At 41.6% G+C, this 18,790-nt stretch overlaps 1 pseudogene; it reads right to left on the bottom strand.

Moving 5' to 3' along the window:
* Window positions 1-17,071, bottom strand: part of LOC124469780 — a 37,234-nt pseudogene extending 20,163 nt beyond the window's left edge.
* Window positions 17,072-18,790: the final 1,719 nt, after the last annotated feature.

Here is an 18,790-nt window from a genome sequence, read left to right as displayed (position 1 = left end):
CACTTTATTTTATCTTCAATTTCTAGAGAGAAAGTGTCACTCTTAGCCTTAATATTGCATCTTGCAACAGATGCTTAAATATCCGCCCTTACAGATACCCTTCCACCCTTAAACCCCCTCCACAGGAGGCCTTAAAGGAGCAATTAAGAGTCCATTTGGATTTATATCTCACTCTTAGGGTTCCGTATTAGTACTCCGTGTATCCAACTCTGGGACCATGCAGGCGCTTTGACGGAGTCGTGAGTCTTTAGTTCTGCGTTGCAGTTTTCAGTATGGTTTTACAATTCACCGCCGGAACGCTAGGAGCTTTAATTTTCGCGAAGAAACGCTTCTTTTGCATTAGCACCTATATTTGACCATTAGATGGCAATTTAATAGTAAAGTCATGACAAGTGGCTAAGCCATGTGACTGAAGAAGTTGTCTGCAAATGCCCATACTTCAAATGTGTTGGAAATTAAATGATTTTACTACAATAAACATACTTAATTTTCATGAAGTCCCTGTTCATAAATTCTCATTTTCCTATGTATATTTTTATATAATAGGGGGAAGAGATATACATTGAGAGAGAATAGTTAAAGTTAACAGACAAATAGCTAGTCCAACTGTAAAACTGTAAAATTGCTAACATAATTTACATAAATGTTGTAGTAGATAAATAGATAAATAAATATAATATGTTGTGTATTGCTGCACATAATATATGTTGTAATAAGACAGCTGTGAGGTTTATACCCAAGTAGGCTAGTTTTATTTCAGTTTTATCCACTACTTGACAGTGTAGATTGAGGAATTAAATTGTGTTTGCTAAGCCTGATATGAAAATGTAACTTAATGACAAATAACTGCTTAGAGAATAATATGTACTAACCTATTCAGTATGTTTTGCAATAGAATATTGTATTGCAATTAATTTAAAATTCTCAGTCGTACATGCCAGTGGGGTGTATTACGAAGAAAGTGACACTTGGAAATCTTTGAGTTAGCTCTGCAAACCCTGAAGGTTTGAGTTCATAGTATATTTACCTGTCAAACCAGGCTTTTAGCTCAGACTCTGTGCTTGTTCTCATGTTGAGGCTGTGTTGCGATGATATTGGCCATTCAGAACTATGTGTCACATACCGGTTCATTTAAAATTAGTATGAGATTGTTGCCTGAATGTTTGATCAAACATTTTTTCAGCCATTTTGAGGCCCTCAAGAGAATCCGGTGCGCCTAAGAGATGGCCGCGTCGACAAGAGCTCCGACTCGAACCTCAAGGGACAAACACAGCAGGCATTTATATCTTCACGTTAGCACTCTACACATCTAGGAACATTAAATGTTTGGATAGGAGGAGCTCCCTTGCAACATACATTTCTCACATAAAGTAACTTCAAGATTGGTCAGTAGACCGTGCTTTTACATGTTTTGCGCTCTAACCTCAGACATAACCTGTTCCAGGTTAAGTTTGCAGGATGAGAAACCAAAGCCAGGTTAAAAAGCCACTTTTGTGTCAACGCATACACTTGCTTTGAGCACAACATACTTCGCTAACCCACTAATCTCTCTTCGTAGTATACCCCACGAGTTATATTATCCTGTATTTAAAGTTGAAAAAATAACTGTGAAGAATAACTATGTTAATGTTTTGTTTTATATACATTAGTAAATGAGTGAGAACTTTTAATTTGATATTGAACATTACCTCCAGCTGTCATGGTCAGGGACAGTCACTGTGACACTGTCTGACTTTGGCCCTGGAGGCCTGGGGCCTATTCCATAAAGGCCGCTCAAAAAAGCTAGACTTAAAGTCCTAAACCAGACTTGAATAAGTTTAATTAGTCAAGCGGGGCTTAAGCGGTTCCATAAAGGCCAATTTCAGCTCACGCAGTCCTACTTATTAAAGTCAGATTTACGTAGTCAAGCTAATTGCGCGTGCACCCTATTTTTTAACAGCCCGAGAGGTAAAACATGGATCATACAATCCACCACGGCAAAAGCAATGCACACGGCCATATGACTTCTTCCAGAAAGAACGTCCCCTTTAAATCGTGTACAATGACAGCTCCCTCATCCACCGCTTCAATCAAAGTAAAATGACACGCCATGATTGACGTCGTGAACGATAGGCTAGGTTGAGGACCTTTTTAGACCTTCGTTGATAAAAAAATACCCTTTAAACTAATCTAAATGGACTTTTTTGACATTGTTTAAAATAAATAGCCTACTATTAATTAAAACATTATCCAGTAGCCTACCTTTTTAACATGGGTTTTGTGTCGGGGAAATGGAGGGCAGATTTAGGTTTGTTTTGCAATTGTAGGCTACTGTTAACAATTATATTGCTATGATAATTGTCCTCGGATAATTTAAATTGAGATATAGGCCTATGCCTGATGCCTAAACATTTGAAATCACAAACTAACATCCATACATTTAACGGCTATGGTGCGTAGCCTATCAAAGCATTGTTCATCATTGTTTAATGCATTAGGCTAAATGTTGTAGCTTATGTAGGCAATTTACGTAGATTTTCTATCAATGTTGAACATATTGAACTGATGGAACTAAGAAAATGAGAATATACGTGGTAAATCATCATCTTCCCGTTGGGTCAGTGTTACAGGGACGTCTGGTTAAGCACCAAGTCACGCTAAGCCTGACAGTTAGTCTGACCCTGACCAGACTAGTTTCGCAGCCTAAGTTGCCATAGTAACCGAGTTCGAACTACGTTGAGCTAGCTTTATGGAAGCGAATGAACAAGAAATGAGTCAGACTAACTGACATAAGTCTGGGGCTTATTCGGTAAACTCGCTTTATGGAACAGGCCTCTGGACACCATTGTTTTTTGTCGTACACATGTGCTTTTGTTTTCATTGTTCCCTTACCTGGGTCCAATTGGCTGTGTTCACTCACCTGTGCCTCATTTTCCGTTCGTTAATTACCCACTTAACTCTGTTAGCCAGAGTATAAATACCTGGCTAGTTCACATGCACATCATTGGGTTGTTTGTCATTTGTTGGTATTTCCTCTCACAAGGCAAGTGTGTACTCTCAAGTAGGTCTCTATTTTCACTGTGTGTGTCTCAAGTTTAGAGCCTTGCCTTTGTAGTGCGGTTCTCAGTTCCTTTTGTCCTTTTTCTCCTGTTTTTGGGTTGTATCTTCTGTGTTTTTTGGATTTTCTCTGTGAGAAGAATCTTGTGTTTTGGAACTTTCTAAAATAAAGAAAACAAGAGTTGACTACATCCTGCAATTGGGTCCTACTTGCTCACCTGGGTACACGCTGGTTTATTGATCCAGCGGCCCGTGTTCAATCCCCGGGTTCAATCCCCGACCCGGAAAGCCTGACACCAGCCTAAGTTCCATAGGCATTTAGAGATTGAAAAAGGTTGAATTAAAAATGTTTTCCATGAAAAAATGTGGTACATTCATTTGACAATGCAAGATCCTCACCGAGACATGATTTCATGTTACATACATACACCATTATGAGCAACTGTATTTACAACAATATCTGTAAGAATTGTAATGACTAAAGACCCAAATGATCAAATATAAATAAGCTAACCCTAAGAAAGAGAGAGGTTCCCAGTACATTAAGTTACAGTGAAATTATCTTTATGGAATTTACAGATTTCTTTAATTCAAGAACCGCATGGTTGTGCATATGTGGATGAATGAGTGCATTACATTTACATTTAGTCATAAAAAAAAAACATTAAATCAGTTTAGGGGCAGCATCTAGATTATACGCTTCAGACAAACATTTAGCTTTTAAATTTTGGTGATTAAAGCAGTATGATATTATATTATTGAATGAGGGGGCTGCAGTCATATTTATATATTATTACATTATCGGCTCAGTTATTACATTTTCAGCCGAATCTGCGAGCAATTTAATGTTGCTTTGTAGATCAGACTGGCCCTAACACTGTTTTGGCCGATTCAAGAATCCCAGAGTAAAAGTAAAGCTTTGCTTATGGTAGCCCGACGTGTGCCTCCAAAAAAAATTACCAGTCGAGGCGACTGAGACCAACGGAGACCGCGTGGCTGTCATTGGTCAGATAACAACTCATTCCCACAGCCCCTAGCGTCCGGCGGTGAATTGCAAAACCATACTAAAAACTGCAGAACTTAGAAAGACTCACAACTCCATCAAAGCGCCTGCATGGTCACAGAGTTGGATACACGGAGTACTATAACGGAACTCTTAAGAGTGAGATATAAATCCAAATTGAATCTTGATTGCTCCTTTAAGGCCTCCTGTGGAGGGGGTTTGAAGGGTATCTGTAAGGCGGATATTTAAGCATCTGTTGCAAGATGCAATATTAAGGCTAAGAGTGACACTTTCTCTCCAGAAAATGAAGATAAAATAAAGTGATTCCTCAGTTATTACCTTATTGGCCCAATTATTACACTTTCAAAGTTTTTTTTTTAATGCAAGGCCAATAACGTAATAACCAGCCAATAATGTAATAAGTTATTATATTATTGGCAAAAAGTAATACGTTATTGGCTCAACAACTTTATTACATTACTGGCAATTTATAACATTATTGGTTTTATTACATTTAAATTATTACGTTATTGGCCGTTATTACATTATTTGCCGTTATTACATTATCGGTTGCTACAAGGGGTCCTCCGGGTCAGGGAGGAGATCTTGTCCCAAGCGGAGGAGTTCAAGCATCTCGGGATCTTGTTCACGAGTGAGGGAAGAATGGAGCGTGAGATCGACAGGCGGATAGATGCGGCGTCCGCAGTGATGCGGGCTCTGCATCGGTCCGTCATGGTGAAGAAGGAGCTGAGTCGAAAGGCGAAGCTCTCTATTTACCAGTTGATCTACGTTCCTACCCTCACCTATGGTCACAAACTATGGGTAGTGACCAAAAGAACAAGATCGCGAATACAAGCGGCCGAAATGAGCTTTCTCCGCAGGGTGTCTGGGCTCTCCCTTAGAGATAGGGTGAGAAGTTCGGTCATCCGGGAGGGGCTCAGAGTAGAACCGCTGCTCCTCTGTGTCGAGAGGAGCCAGCTGAGGTGGCTCGGGCATCTGATAAGGATGCCTCCTGGACGCCTCCCTGGTGAGGTGTTCTAGGCACGTCCCACTGGAAAGGGGCCCCGGGGAAGACCCAGGACACGCTGGAGGGACTATGTCTCTCGGCTGGCCTGGGAACGCTTCGGGGTCCCCCAGGAAGAGCTGGTGGAAGTGGCCGGGGAGAGGGAAGCCTGGGCCTCTCTGCTTAGGTCGCTGCCCCCGCGACCCGACCCCCGGACAAGCGGTAGATGACGGACGGACGGATGTCAAAATATGACTGAATTACAGCTGTTTGAACTTGGACCAAATCTGACAATGCTGACCAGTGGAGAAATAGCTTCTTTTTTTTTATCCAGTTACTGAACTTTACTAATACATGTCTGGGAATAGCTCAATTGCCTGAGACGTAGTGCTGGTAAGCAAAGGGTTGTAGGTTCAAACCCAGTCAACTGCATAGTTTTTTAGTTCTTATTCTGACAAAACAGATCAATCCTAAGGTTGTAAAACATAGCAATGCGTGTTTATTGGAGCCCATCACAACACTCAGATCATCTGTTTAGCGAGACTGTGTAAACCACTGCAAAACAAGCCAGGTTCACCACAGTAGCTAGCTACTTGTAGTCTACACATGGTAGAGATAACGCTAATGCTTGACCTTCTACAATGTACATTTTTATAATATTTTGCCATTGGTTTATCTCTAATGAAGTAAATTAATTGTTCAGGTGGATCCCCTTGCCTGTTGCTCAAATTCATTTCAGTAACCTAAGCCAGGACATATCCCCACTGATGCTAGGCATGATTTGAAATTCCCTTCCATGGTAGCTACATTGCTAATGGGTGTGGTTGGGGCGTAACGTGCAGTAAACCAATCAGAGCATCATCTCACATACCCTTTAAGAGCAGGCGCGCTTGTTACATGGCGGATTGCTATTATAATGGCGGATTTGCCAGGCGCACGCCAGGAGAGGGTCACTGCCAAGGAGACCAACGTTTTTGTCAGGGCCGAAAAAGATAGAGAAGTGACATTGTATGGGAAAGGCAGAGCAGTTTTCTCATTGCACTAAATTGCAATGAGAAAATGTGCTCATTCAAATTCATATATATATTTTCTGTAAAAAAAAAATATATATATTATATATATTTCATTATAAATTGTTTAGTTCTTAGAATTAGTTTAACTATTGTACTTTTTAACTTAATTTAAAGTGGAACTGAACTGGTTTATGAGGTACGGCTCATATAATTATTAAAATAAGATCACAAAACTTTATCTGACAACTAAAAGAGCAAAATGTTCCATTCGTTTATGAAAACGTTTTAAACTTTACTACTAAACTAGTGGGCTTACTTAACCATCTTTGAATCGTCATGTCTGTGACGTCACGAGAATGGTTAGGTACTGTGACTGCCGCCTGCTAGCAGTCATCAAGATTGATATTAGGTGCGTTCGACATGGACTGCGGCTGCATGAAACGACCGGCGAGAGTAGCCGCTTGCAGTCGGGGAGGAGTTGAAAACGGCTCTGTGAAGTCAGACATTCCAGCTTCTCGTGGTTTGCTGCGTTGATGTCAATCATGGCCGATCAAGCGCTGTTTGCTTACTTTACTTTATTTATAATTTAACTTAGTCTTTCCGGTAGTGAAGAGGCTGACTAAAACCCTTTCTTCAACACATTTTTTATTCAATTAAACTTTTTTGAGCGTTGGAGAAAATGAAGGTGTCCGAATATTACAAAACACGTGTCAAAGTTGTCGTGTGTGAGTCTGGCCAATCATGAAATAGCTGTGTCGTCACTTGAACCCGTGCAGTTGCTCTTGAGAAAATGCGCTCGGCTACACAGCCGGCAGTTCTCGAATCGATCTCACGGGGCTTTGATGGCGACGTCACAGTGACGTGTCCTCGGCGCCGTCTCAAGTCGGACAAAAAGTCTACCCAGAATTCACTGTTTCAAGTCAGCCGCCTGCAGCCGGCTGCACCGCCGCATGAAGTCGGGTAATGTCGAACGCACCTATTGATAGATTGTCAGGGAGATGAGAGGTAGAAATGTCTTTAAACGAACCAGCTAAAACAAGGTGAAAAGTCAGAATCAGAAATGGATTTATTCGCCATGAATGTTTAAACAGACAAGGAATTTGCTTTGGCAGGGAGGTGCATACAATAAACATATAGGAATCTTAAATTTAAATGTGGTCTACCAATACTAAGTATACATAACTAGCAATACTAAGTGGAATGATACATAAGCTAGCGATACTAAGTGGAGTACTAGCAATACTAAGTGGAATACAATTAAAATAAAATATACAATAAAATATAAGTTGCCAATTTACAATCTAAAATACAATCTAAAATACAAATATTACAGGAATTGAATGTAGTGCAAAATGTAAATAGCTTTAAGACATTCAGTCAGTGTGAGCTCTTGGCCTTGTTGAGGAGGCCAACAGCGGAAGGGAAGAAACTGTTTGTGTGCTCCAAACTTTCAAGTTCAAGTCTTTTATTGTCAGATGCACAGAACAACACAGGGTCAGACCGAGTACTGATATTCTTAGGACAGGGAAAGAGCCTGTGCTCAATGATGAACGATCATTTTGGTGGACCACCAACACCCAGGTCATGCAGGTCTGCCTATTTGATCAGATCAATTCTGTCTGTTGGCATTGTCGTGCAGTTACGACAAGTAGCTAGCTACAAGCAAACCACTCGGTGTTGTTCAACCTGTCAGTGTTAACTATATTTATATCTTCTGACAAAACCACATATTCTGCATCATATGGAACAACTGCAGTCCTGCGGGTACATAATTAGGTATTGGTTCGAAAGCATGCGCCATGGGATGAACAGGGATAGGTATGATGGGTCGATTTTCTGATTTTTTTTTAAAATTGAGCCCAACCATTCTCGTGACGTCAGATGTATACGTCATTTAAACATGACGGCGCCTAGTTCTTTTTAAGAACATAATTTACACACTAGAAATTTCGATTTAGTAATAGAATATGGCATACAGTTGGATGTTATATACATTTTTTATCTTATTAAATGTATATACTATTATAATATCACTGTATATAATCGCAGTTCAGTTCCACTTTAAGACCCGTATGTTTATTGTTTGCGGTAAATTCCGTGTTTGTGTAACATAGGCTACATGGAGAATAAAGTTGATTCTGATTGTGATGGAGATGGAAGAAGAAACCCAGTATCTGAATAACGCGCCATTGACTTTAGAGTAAGTTTTTCCTGGTCAGTGAAGGAATTGTTTTTCTGAAACTGCAAAAAAGCACCAGGGAACGTTTGGGCCGGAACACGTCTCCTTTTTTCGCTGAACCGCCCCCGGGAGCGCTAAGTTATTCCTTAATTTACCGACGTGCGTCTGTGGAGGGAAAAGTCAGCTTTGCGTCGAGTGCAAACTTGGAATGATACTTGCGTCGTTGACAAAGTCAATTGCATTAACGAGTGAGTTCTAAATATTTCCGACGCTTCCACCAGAGTTATTTTTGTAAATCGGAAGCTAGCTAGCTCTGGTTAGCTTCCGTTACCTAGCAACCTAGCATAATACTCGTAGCTATGCTACTACCTGCTAGTGCTACTTGTTAGCCTCCTAATTGTAAATTTTAACTGCATAATAAAGCATTTGTCATATAGTTTTTGTTTATCGGAAAATAGTCGGTTGGAATGTTCAGAATCACACGAGTGACGGTACTCTGTGGGGCCCGCTTTCGAACGATCACATACCCAGATAGCACGCCGACGTCGGCTTAAGATCGAAACGTGTTCTATTCATAACGTTGTATAAGCATCGGCAAATGATCGGATTACTTCTCATATCTGTGCTCCATCTCAAACGTTGCAGATACGTCGGCTCATCGACGTAGCAGAGACTCGCGAGTCATAGGCGTTCAGCTTTTAAACCGTCATGAGCAGTTGTTGTTAGGTAAATAAATGAAAGTAGAAAAATATCAAAAAGTTTTGCGATAAGTAGCCTATGCCTAGCCTGGCTCTGCCCTCCTACGTACTTCCGCTCAATTTGGATTTTGCTTCTGTACTAGGTCTGGGAGTTAGACTTTGAAGTCGGTTTTCAAAAAAAACCTTTTTGTAGGTCCATCAGCGAACAGAGGGAGTGGCTGAGAACGATGACGTTAATGTCGTGCACTAGTTTGAGCAGTTCAGTAATGGCAGCGGAGAAAGATGCGAGCGAAGCTATTCTGCGGTTGTGGCAACGCTGCCGAATATCCATAGGTTAAAGCCGGAGCAAGAACATTCCTTGCTGAGTTTTGTTGGTGGCCATAATGTTGTGGCCCTCCTCCCCCGGGGTTCGGGAAAAGTTTGATTTTCCAGCTACGGCAGCTAGCTCCGTTACAGTAGTGGTGAAGGAGTTGGCTAAGGCGAACGCTTGCGATTGGTTATGGCAAATCAGAGTGGCTCTGGGCAGATCCAATAGTTGAAACTTCAACAGAGGACCCGCCTTCAAGGAAGTTAACGTTTGTCAATGGAGCGATCCCAGAGGCCTGTTCCATAAAGCGAGTTTACCGAATAAGCCAGACTTATGTCAGTTAGTCTGTGACTCATTTCTTGTTCATTCGGTTTCATAAAGCTAGCTCAACGTAGTTCGAACTCGGTTACTATGGCAACTTAGGCTACGAAACTAGTCTGGTCAGGGTCAGACTAACTGTCAGGCTTAGCGTGACTTGGTGCTTAACCAGACGTCCCTGTAACACTGACCCAAGGGAAAGACGATGATTTACCACTGTAGGGCTGTTTTGGCAGCCCCTTTGTCAGTGTGAATGCTAAAATGACAATCACACCTTAATGACACACCTCTGGAGAGGTGATCTCAACAGTTGAAGAGGAAGGTGGACATAGGAAGACTCTGAAATTATCATTAAAAGTTGTGTTCTTGAAAATAAGGTTCTAAACAGCTTTTAATGTCATGTTTGATATGCTTTTGTTTCTTACTTTATGTATTACATGCTAGTAATAATTGTAATACTGTAACATGTACATGTACAGGGTTTACAGAGTTTGTGCCTACAGCAGACCAACATGTGTTTAACATATTCCCCTGTCTTGCAAGGGAACCACTTGGTCTACTGTATCCTTGATTAATGATCCAATTTGAATTTGTATGCGTTTGGACTACTTTTCAGTCATGTGACCGGTGTCCCCACTTTAGTCAGGTTTGGGTGTATATAGGAAGAAGTGTTACCAATCACTTCGAGTTTTGTTTACGATACAGCTCAGGTGCGTTAGGCGCCTAGTCTTCATTGTGACATACCTTTGTTAACCATTGCTCTGAAGGTATGTTTTGTATTTGATGATATTTCATTATCATTGTATTGATTATCTTACTATTTAGATAATAAACTATTATTGTGCATTTTGACGTTACTTGTTCTCTTTGAAACGTATCTATCAGGCTACCGCGGTGAAAACTTAGATCTAGTCTGGTTGATGCGGCTAACTGATTATAAACAAAGACTTTTGAGTAGGTTTTAACTTAATGGGGCAATTGACTGGGTTTTTGGGGTATTTCACACTGTTCCTTAAGGTCTCCGAATAGGGTATGTAACATTGGTTGGGTTGAAAATGGCCCGGGTGCTGTTCTATGCCCTCTGACAGATCCTCTGAAATGTTCCCGGGAAAAAACACTAGCTTTTCTCCTTTTATGGTATGCTCATTAATATTTAGATAAGCTGCGCGCTGATTGGTTGGTTATCAACGAGTGAAGCTGGGAGCAAAATCGCAACACGGCCAACAGCAGCACTCGCTGAAACACCGAAGTTGGAGACTTGAAATAAAAACGTGCAAATAAATCTATTGTGTCTACACAACACTGTTTTCAACAGATTGACTATATATCATTTGAAATGATAACATTACTTGTTTCCACTGTTGTTGAAGCAAACTGGATTGACTTAGGTGGGTAGAACGTTAGGCTACAGCTTAGCAACCAAACCATATCGTGATTCTACTCGGCTTCAGTTAGCTAGCTAGGCTAGCTGTAGATATCTTGCTGTAAAATAACATGACAAAGATCTGGACAAACATGCATGGTGAATTGTAGATTTTCATTACACAGGTTATTTATTTGAATGAAACACAGTCAGGAACATGAATCAACGTTAGCCCCATTGCCAATAAACTAGGCTAAATTATCACACATTCTACCTATGCTCTTGCGTTAGCAAGCTTAACTTGTTTACATGCCTACAGTCTAGGTGTTACTAGTAACAGTTACTAGCAATGCTAACGTATCCTGTATCTAGAACCTGCCTTTCTCCAGTTCTTTCAAATAGATTATCTAGATAGGCGTTAGTAATAAGCCAGACTGTTGTTCGTTTTCTGGCTATTTTTCGGAAGCTTCCCTTCTAATGCCGACTACAGCTAGTCTAGCTAGAGTCATTTGATGTGTGTAGAAATGTATTTGGCATTCTACCTGGTATGCTATATACAGGAAAAGTTAGCATTGCTAATAACTGTTAGCACAACATCATACTGTCCTTATAGCTTGCGGTTGCAATGAGCATACGGTCGGAACAGCACCTCTTTCCAGGTTTAGCTTCCTAGCAAATCCTGCTTGAAATTGTCCAAGGTTGTCAAAACTGTCTTGGGTGAAATGTTCAGAACAAATGAATGATTGAGTGTCGAACTTCGCCGGGATCTTCTCATAGACAACAGCAGCCATGCCTGTTGAATGTTTGGCTCCTTGGGAAGACTGTGAGTGTTAGCCTTCCCTGTACAGCCTGGAACACAGCATTTACGATCGTGGTCCATTTTCAATATCCTTATTATAATTCAAAACGTTCTTCTTTGTAATTCCTTATAAGTAGCCTACACAGAGCAGCGCGCAGCCAAACTAGTATCGGAGATAGACGCTATCTCGGACTGGTCTGGATGTAAATTCTGGGGCGTGACAAAGATACGGACCAGAGCCAATAAGAGGGCGATCACCGGTCCTACGTAGGACCGGTAGCTTTGTTGAAAAGCTAGCGTTTTACAGCCACATTTTTTCTTTTTGAGATTTGAATAGGAAAGAGGTGTCAATGGACTTTGATATTCACGGTATGTTCAGTTTACCCACCGAACTGTCGTTATTCAACTATGACAAGGTAAAATCGGTTTTGCAGTCAATTGCCCCTTTAAGGCCTCTGAGTCACTTACAGTGGATCTCCACGCTCCGAAGGAATTTACCGGGGCCTCTGAGTGATCGATTACATATCCTACTAGGTCTACTATGGTTAAATCTATATTATAGTAGAGATAAACGACTGTTTAGTGAACACGCATACTTTAGGGTCTCTGATGCTCGGTGCTCTGATCAAGCAGACGATTTTTACCTACGTCAGAGTTTCATGTCATTAACTGTTTAACGCTCGAGGTTACAGGTGCACGTGTCTTAAAATTGGAGTCAGATATTAACGAGTCAATTATCTCCCTGAGAATCTAACCTAAGGTGAATTGTGGTTCCCAAGCCAGGGATAAACACCAAGCGTCTCTGGCCTTTCGATTCACCGACTACACCACGTATATTCTCATTTTCTTATTCTCATCAGTTCAACATTGATAGAAAATCAACGTAAATAGCCTACATAGGCTACAACATTTAGCATAATTCATTAAACAATGATGAACAATGCTTTGATAGGCTACGCACCATAGCCGTTAAATGTATGGATGTTAGTTTGTGATTTTAAATGTTTAGGCATCAGGCATAGGCCTACATCTCAATCTAAATTATCCGAGTATAATTATCATAGCAATATAATTGTTGACAGTAGCCTACAATTGCAAAACAAACCTAAATCCGCCCTCCAATTCCCCGACACAAAACCTATGTTAAAAAGGTAGCACTAGGCTACTGGATAATGTTTTAATTAATAGTAGGCTATTTATTTTAAAAAATGTCCAAAAAGTCAATTTAGATTAGTTTAGCGGGTAATTAATCAACGAAGGTCTTATCGTTCATGACGTCAATCATGGCGTGTCATTTTACTTTGATTGAAGCGGTGGATGAAGGAGCTGTCATTGTACACGATTTAAAGGGGACGTTCTTTCTGGAAGAAGTCTATGTGGCCGTGTGCATTGCTTTTGCCGTGGTGGATTGTATGATCCATGTTTTACCTCTCGGGCTGTTAAAAAATAGGGTGCACGTGCAATTAGCTTGACTACGTAAATCTGACTGATGTACTGCAAACATGTATGATATTCTCATGTAGGTTAGTGCATGACATGTGCACCAGCAGATACTATTTCAAAAGAAATTCCTGCATTAAAATAATGTATCATGAGTTTGTATGATTTGGTCATGTATTATCACACTAGCATTTAACTATCACGTCAAACACTGCACTAAAATGTAAGTGTAAATGTAAAGTGAAAATAACAAAACCATGGTGACTTGAGCGAATATCATTCACGTCTTACTAAAACGGCGGCCATGCGAAAGGGAATAAGGAAACTGTTTCCTCTCCTAAAAAATACAATGCGGGTCACGTGTAAAAATGATCTAAAGACTCGTAGAAAGACCGAGTCGGGAAATGAACGAATCGTTTGTTTCCTCTAGCTACAGAGCCTATGCAGGTCACGTGAAAAATGATCTAAAGACTCGTAGAAAGACCGAGTCGGGAAATGAACGAATCGTTTGTTTCCTCTAGCTACAGAGCCTATGCAGGTCACGTGAAAAATGATCCAAAGACTCGTAGAAAGACCGAGTCGGGAAATGAACGAATCACTCGTTGAGAGGACTCGTTACTCCCGAGTCCTTCAAAATGAACGAATCGTTCACGAACGACACATCACTATTTCAGACTCATATTCTGACTAGAATTATGAGTATGACAACGTCAGGCTGTCACAAAATTGCAACAAGATAGGCTATTTGAATGGTTTGAAAGGCAAGAAACAAGGAAAACTCCGGGGAATTTGATCATTAAGATATGGATATATTTAAAATAGTTGCCAAGTCCTCTTTAATGTCTTAGTTTGGCGTATAACTCAGCCTTACAATACAGACAGTATGCCTGTGTATCATCACCAATACACAGTTTCAACCAGCCTTTAAACTCAGTGTTTGATTCCCACTCCTTTCTGTATTTTAGCGAGTATAGTTTTGACTTTGAGGACATAACTAGGGTTTTCTCGAGGAGGTGATTAAGTGACTGAGGCTGTGTGAGGTCAAATGTGGTGATCTATTTCAGTGTGACAGTGAAGAAAACGATTACATTTATACTTAAGTACAGTATTTATTTTGTTCTGTTAGCCAGGGCGGGAACAAAGGTGGCGTAGCGCATGCGTGATTCATTTACAGTCTGGATGCGGAGTGTGTGGCTCTGTTGCAGTTTGCTGCGCGAGGCTATTGTGAGACTGGCCGCCTTCGAGTGCTTTGAGAAGGATCTCACGGCAGCACCTGCTGATCATTGAGGCGGTACTGCAAAACTCTCCGTGCTTTCACATCACAGTCTCCAAAATACCGGAAAAAGTCGCTAGATTTGTTGCTAGTCGCTTTTGACAATTAAAGTCGCCAGGAGGATTTGGATAGTCGCCCGATCTAGCAACAAAGTTGTTATATTGGGAACACTGAGCCCTGCAATCCAGTGGCCAGAGATATATGATGACCTGATCGACACTACAAGTGTATTATAAACGGGAGAAGTTCGTCTTTTGCAACCGACATGCGCAGTTGAGCCTGCTTGACAGTCATGTGACGTAGGGTGAAAATTGGTCTATAGCAGGGGTTTTCAAAGTGTAAGACAGTGAGCCTCCCTTGAGAGAACATCAAGTCACCGGGCCTCCCCCATGTTAACGGGGTCATAGAATTATTTATTGGGGGTATTTCACACTGTTCCTTAAGGTCTCCGAATAGGGTATGTAACATTGGTTGTGCTGAAAATGTCCCGGTTGCTCGTCTATGCCCCCTAATGCACTCTGTGAAATAGCCCTGAAATCAAACGAAAGGGTTACTTCTTTCTATGGTATGCTCATGAACATATAGATGAGCTGCGCGCTGATTGGTTGGTTTACAACGAGTGAAGCTGCGGAGTAAAGCGCAACATGGCCTACATTACTCACTGAAACATCGAAGGTGGAGACTTGAAATAAAAACGTACAAATAAACCTATTGTGTCTGCACAGTACTGTTTTCAACAGATTGACTATACATCATTTGAAATGATAACGTTAGTTGTTCCCACTTCTGTTGTCGAGCAAACGGGATCAACATTGGCAGTTGCGCTGATCCCACCACGCACATTGTGCATAGGGCACTAAGTGCAGAGGGGGCACCAAAAATAGCCTAATGAAAAATCATCATAGTCATAGTAATTATAATGCAGATATTATTTTAGTATAGAAATATTATGCTCTTTTTAGGCATGTATATCACAAAACAGCCAGAACAAGAGATATATTTAATTGTTCAAGAACAAAAACACCAAACAAAAACACTCAACTTCCCACGCTCCCCGTGTGTGCTCTTCCAGTGGTCATCAGTGGTCTGTTGGATTGCGCCTGATGAGGTTTGACAAACTTTTTGGGAAATAGCCTCGAAGAGATAGCAGTAGTCCGGAGCAGAGAAAAGAACAAATAAACTGCAAGATGATGCCCATGCATCACTTGCAGGTAAGTACATGTTAATTAATTCTTAAATATGGGAAAGGTGCTGCTAATGTAATGCTTAGCCTATGCATAGGCTACACTTCGAACTAGCTGACGTTATTGCTAATGTTAGCACACTCAAATAGGCTTATGTTATAACTTAGGTGCAAGCTAAATTGAGATTTTACTCTTAAACATTATCTATGCATTTTACAAGTAACTGACGCCAGCTAGCTGTTACTTTACATAATGCATTTAGATATGATTTATCAAATAGTTAATAAATAGCCCCTAATAAAGGTGGAGAGCACCTTGGCTGCATGCTTTCAGTTTAGATTTTTTTTCGGTATAAGATTCTTTGTTTGAACATTTTGTCTCTTTCTATACTGATCCTTTTTCTTCGTATATCTTATTAATGCAGGGTCAAATCGTGAGATATGTAGGCTACAAGGAAGAGCACATGGCCAAGGTAACTACAGTATAGCAACCAAACTATCTGCACAGAGGCAACGGCCAGTTCTGCCTTCTCCATAACGTACTCCAAGGTTGGAAACATTTCCACTGAGCCCTGTTCCACGCGAGCACACCACAGGTCCAACTTTTTCCTGAATGCAGAGACTTTATCATGTACCAAAAAGACATGGCACTCCTTTCCCTTCAGAGAAGTGTTGAGCACATTTATATTTTAAAGATATCAGACAAAAAGGCCACAACCTTGCCACCCAGTTCATGTCCTCCATGTGTTTCACCAACGGAGAATTGATTTCGGTGAGAAATAGGAGGACTTCCTCACGCAAGTCACACAGGCAGTGAGGACCTTGCCCAGCGACAACCAGCAGACTTCAGATTGCAGGAGTAGCTGGCGAAAGTGTGCGCCCATCTCATCGCAGAGGATGGAAAACAGACACGCATTCAGGGCGCGGGATTTGATCAGGTTGACTGTTTTGACTGCCTCACCCAGGACCGCATGCAGCTCCTCGGGCATCTTCTTGGCCGCCAAGGCCTGTCGATGGATGAAGCAGTGACTCCAAACAGTAGCGGGAGCAACATCTTGCACTCGTTTCCCCAGACCACTGTGGCGACCTGTCATTGCCCTTGCCCCATCGCTACATATACCACAGCACCGCTTCCAATAAATGGTGTTATTCCCAATGAAATAATTTAAGGCCTTGAATATAATTCTTCTGCCGTGTTGTGAGCTGTCAGAGAATGACAAAACAGAAACTCCTCCTGGACATTGAGCTCTCTGATGTAGCACACGTAAGTCATCAACTGTACGCAGTTAGCAACATCGGTGGACTCGTCAATTTGAATGGAGAAGTAAGGACTCTCACGAATACCGTCCAGCACCTGCTCCTTCACATCCAATGCCAGGTCAGAGATACGGCACTGGACAGTATTGTCAGACATGGGGATGACATTCAACTTGGCCGCAGCAGCTTCTCCTATCATCACCGAGCACATATCCTTTGCAGCAGGTAGGAGTAAGGTTTTGCCGATGCTGTGGCTTACCCGCCTTTGCAATACGTAATGCTACCAGATATGATGCCTCAGTTGCCTTGCTATTGGTAGTGCTGAATGATTCGACTGTCTTCTTCTGCTTGTTTTGTTCCTTTAATTTAATAGAAAAAAACTCCAGCGGCTTTAACACCAAACTTTTGTGCTTGGTTTCTGTTAAGGATAGTGTAAACTGGGTGTTGAGAGGAAAAATGATACACGGTTAAGCATCGGACCAAGTTATTTGTAGTTTAATTAGTAATGATGCAATCACAAGATACACAATGAAAACAACACACCAAGATGTCCGTAGTCTAGTACAATGAATCAGTCGATGATGCAACAGCAGTCGTCCCACCAAGACAGAGTACAAGATTAGAACGAACGAAGGCCTTCGTTGAGAAAGTGGTCGTGACAGAATATCAGAGAAAGTTCTGCCCCTCCCAAGTTCTGTCTCCCCGCCCTTGGGAGACAGATCTTGTACTCCCCAGAGAGGGAGGTCTGGTGAGTGGCCATTGGTCAGGAGACCTTGGGGTGGCTATTGTTAACCAATTAAATGTCCAGGGCGTTCATGCTGGCGCAAGGTGGGCAGTCCACGGACCTGGTGATGTTAGGAGAGGGAAGGGGCAGAGAAGACCCACAGGTCTGGTGTTGTTCATGGAGGGGGGTGGACAAGACCCACAGGTCTGATGCAATCCAAGGGGGGGGGGGGGGGGTTGAGTTCTCCAGAGTTGAGAGCAGGTCATCTCGAGGTCCTGATGATATACGGGGTGGGGTCTTCAAGGGGAAGGGGAGAGGGTAAGACCACTCCTAGGTCAGATGATGTAAAGGGGCAGATGGGCTCTAAGGAGAAGGGGGGCATCCAGTGAGAAGGGGGGGGGGGGCAGGGTCTCCAGGGGAAGGGGGCATATTATCCATAGTAAGAACTGTCCGGTCTGACTCGTCCTGAAGCAGAGAAGAGTTATGTTCCCAGCATCACCTTATCTCCCAAGTTGACACTTTTACTCCCATGAGCTGACTAGCTCATTGTGCTCACACCAGTCCCTGAGTGTCACGAACTCGCCTCCCAAGTCAGTTTGCCTGACATCTGCATTCTTGTCCACACACCAAAGTTACATTTCAATGTTTCTTATCTGTTACTTTATTAAATCAATTGATCACATTCAATATTTGTATCTTAGTTATTAGCATTACAAAACATGTGTGTTTACATATTCATATTAGATATTGATTGGTATAGCAGCATTGATCAGCAGTATAATGCTATCATTCCCTCACATTTCCAGATGCCTGCGGAGTTTGCAGGGTCTCATGAATTATAGAAACACTTAAAAGTAGTTTTCAAGCCATCCAGTAAAAGGGTGTTTTGTTGACTTATTGTGGCACACAAACATAGCACATCTGGCACAAATCCACCTAATGATTTAATATTTTTGCAGCGGGACTTCTCGGCAGTTCTCCATTGAATTGAATGACATCCCCGGTAAACAGGAAGTGCCGTTACAACGGAAGTGCAAAAAGATGAAAAAGTGGGTGGAGCGGAATAAGGTTGAATGCTGAATAGGCCATGTGTAACACACTTCGCTTGTGGATAGTATGTCCAGAAATAGAGCCAAGTCACTCATTTGGTGGCAAATCCATGGTTATGTACACAAAATTGTTTTAGATATAGCA

Source organism: Hypomesus transpacificus, chromosome 7 (assembly GCF_021917145.1).
Source record: "Hypomesus transpacificus isolate Combined female chromosome 7, fHypTra1, whole genome shotgun sequence".
NCBI classification, from domain to species: domain Eukaryota; kingdom Metazoa; phylum Chordata; class Actinopteri; order Osmeriformes; family Osmeridae; genus Hypomesus; species Hypomesus transpacificus.
The sequence above is the reverse complement of the archived record's forward strand: the minus strand, read 5'-3'. Positions and strand labels throughout refer to the sequence as shown.